Raw genomic sequence first — 3,760 nt, forward strand, 5'->3', positions numbered from 1 at the left:
CACTCTCTACAATTAGTTATGTGAGAGTAGTAGTTTAACATCTAGAGAATATAACAGAAGAAAACAAGTGATGGCAGAAGAGCGGGAAATTAACAGTCTTGCTGCTTTTGCAGTTGATCTGCACATTAGTTCCTGCGCAATTGCACAAGGCAGTGCCATGAGTCAAGCAAGTGTCCTACGCACTCCCCATTGACATAGGTGCCATCTGTTTCACATTCTCTTCATCAAGAGCTGTATTTAAACAATTATGAGGGGTGTGTAAACTACTGTACATGGCCATTAAGACAAGATACTCTAGATGTATATTTTTTAGTGATGAAGCCATATTTGCCAATAATAGCCTAGTAAACTGCCTAAACATGCACTGTTGGTCAGTTGACAGTTCCCATTGGCTTTGTTGGGTGGAATGCCAGCATCCGTGGAGCCTAAACATGTGGTGTGGGATAGTGAACCATCTCTTCACAGGCTTCTTCTTCATAGAAAGAACACTGAGCATGCACAAGTACTGCAGCCTCCTAACAGACCATCTCATCTGGAGGCTAAGTTGTTCCTCTACTAATTAGGAGGAACCTGGGGTATCAACATGATGGCTGTCTAGCCCATAGTGCACAAAGTATTACAGCGTGTCTTTACAAATTGTTTCCAAATCACTGGATTGGATGCAGAGCACCTGCACCTTGGCCAGCCCGTTCCCCAGATTTGGTGCCTGTAGACTTTTTTCAGTGGGGAAAGCTGAAGATGCTGTTTACAAGAATATACCAATTACATTCAATGATATGCAAGAACGCATTACTGCAGCCTGCTTGGACATCTCCACTGAAATGCTAGGATGTGTTCCATACCAGATGGAAGCATGTATTGTCGCTGCCAGTGCTCAATCTGAATACAACTTGTGATGGTCAGTTGTTTTGTTACAGGCTAGAATCCACATAACTGATGTTGTTTTTTAGAGTGTGTTACCACTGGTATTGTATAAGTGTCATTGTGGGAACTTTTAGAAGTTTGCTATCTCATATAAATGTCTCATACTAGAATCCTGCAACAAACACCACTGACATTCTAATTGACCCTACTTCTAGTTTGTTAGTGTTGATGGGCTTTGTTCTTTTTAAAGAAGTGTATTTGTAAATTTGAAGGGGTTCACTGCTGCTAGCTGCAGTGGGACATTACATGGAATCAGCAGTAATGAGTGAAAATGTGTACCAAACTGAGTTTCGAACCTTGGATCTCCTGCTTACTAGGGAGATGTGTTAACCACTGTGCCATCCAGGACACAGCATTATCAAAACTGCAGGGATCACCTAAGTTCACCACATGGCCAATCCACATTCCCACCGAGAGCCACCTATCTGCAGTCCCAGTCCATTTTACTCATGTTCTCTACTCAGATTCCCACAGGAGTTCAGACATATTTGTGCTCCAGACATATTCAAAAGAACAGACACCACACACTCATATAATTCATATGCCTAGCTGGGGCATGGATTAACCTTCTTCAGTGTGGAGCACAAAAACATCCAACAACCAGAGGAATCTCAAGAGTAGGGAACAGGAGTAAAATGGCAAGGGACTGCAGATAGTTGGCACCCAATGGGAATGTGGATAGGCCTTGAGGCGTGCCAAAATAGTCTGCACAGTTGTGATAACGCTGTGTCCTGGATGGTGCAGTGGTTAACACACCTGCCTAACAAACAGGAGACCCCTGGGTTCAAATCCTGGTCCAGTACACGTTTGTACTTGTCATCACTGATTCTGTGTACTGTCCAGCTGCATCTGACAGCAGTGATCCCCTTCAATATACATTAAATGTTTCACAGCTGAGGATGCTGCATGATGTCTGTTCTTTCAGACATGTCCGAAAGAACAGACACCACATATTCATATAAAAGTGTATGTTTGCACAAAAAATACTGCTTCTCAGTAGTTTTACAATCTGTTGATTGGCTAGCAATACAAGCCCCTGACTGCCATTCTATTCTGTGAAAACCACACATTAGTAGCACTTTCCATTTCCGCAATATTTGCAGTGCAGTTTTCATATAGCCACTAATATCAATCCCCTAACTACCTAGGAAAAGAGCTCTAACATTACTCAAAATTTTAAAAATCATGCTACATTCATCCAGTCACCACATATACTGGATGGCAACCTATAGCAAAATATACAAATGCTGTCTTATCAGCAAATGAAATAACTGAATTAAAATATGGCTCAGTGAAGGTGTTTTCTATGAGCAAAGGGCACTGTTGGGTTCTCTTACTAGAGGAGCACTTCATGTATCCCTATACGGAACCTCTCTTTGGTGGGAGAGAAGTAGACCATGCCCATTATTTTGATTTGACATTCTACAGCCTATCGTCAGTCACTCCTACTAACATGTAGCACATCATCTCGAAGATGATGCCAAAGCTTATGCTGTGCTATAGATTTAAATGATGTGCCTCCTGAGCTGTTTTTTTTTCCTGAGTCCCATGGGACCTGCTTCCAGTCAGAACGACACAGTTTTCCCAAGTCTCTGAAATATGAAAAGGGTGTCCTGGGTACTTGGGACTAACTTCTCTACTGGGCAGAGTTGTTGGATTGCTTGCAACATTCAACAAAACAGAGTAAATAAGGAATTCTCATCTGTGATTACATCTCACCTGCTACAGTGCCCTCTGCATTGCATAAACCTCAGCATAAAAACACTATGTATTTGTTTTGTCAGAATATCCTGAGGGCATACTGGGGTAAAATTATGTAGCTACCAATTGTGTCTCCCTGCTTGGACTCATCACTATACACTCCCTGATAACTCAAGTACTCCTTAAAATGTAATTTGGAGTATAGAACATTTTATATTGTGTCAATCTAGAATCAACATGGACCTTATCAATGATCAAGGTGGAAATTTTAATTCAGCCTCATGTCAGGACAGTGGTTGCTCACAGCCCCACTGTGGTCAGATGGTGCATCAATGTAACTCCAAACAAGTGCCTGGCTCACTAGCAGCTGCTGTGCACATTTTCCACAAAAATGCAGTTAATAGCACATAAATTTGGTGACTGCTTATGTTTTCTCATCTTGCAGGCATTTAACACCATGAGTAGTTTCCACCCAAGCCTATTGGCTGCTACCCAGGCTCTGCATGTAGGCTCGGTATAGGGCAGGTCCTATAAGCCACAGTAGGAAACCTGATCTCATGAGCATGTTGGTTTTTTCTGCTTTGATAAATCCCATTGTCCATGCATGATCTACTACTTGGACTGTCACAAATAACTGACTACCAAGTCGCAATGCTCTAAAGGAACACTCAAGCAAACTGTAAGCAAACATAACAACATCGTACCTAGCAACTATGCAGGTTGAATGGCTTATATAAGTACAGGTGTGGAAACTTTTCACAATATGGTATCTCATAAATGTGGTGTGTTTTTAAGATAGAGAGGTTGCAGCAAACCATGTATAATATACTGGATGATATACAGAGTGGTCCATAGATGTGAAATCACTCTTCTAAAACAAAAACAGAAAAAAAAGAAATTCAAGTCAGTATGAGATGTGATGCTTGCTTAGCAACACAGTAGCTTTAATGTCCTATGGTGATTTGGATTCACCACACAGCCTGTGCCAGCAGGAAGAACACTTTAGAGATACTCAGGATCCAGGTGGGAGCTGCAGATTGCATCCACAGGAGACACAGCAACTGCAGCGAGCACGTGAGATGGCACCACCCTCTCACAAGTGTTTACCGCTAAATACCACAGCTCAGCTATTGCT

Source organism: Schistocerca serialis, chromosome 9, assembly GCF_023864345.2.
Source record: "Schistocerca serialis cubense isolate TAMUIC-IGC-003099 chromosome 9, iqSchSeri2.2, whole genome shotgun sequence".
NCBI lineage: Eukaryota > Metazoa > Arthropoda > Insecta > Orthoptera > Acrididae > Schistocerca > Schistocerca serialis.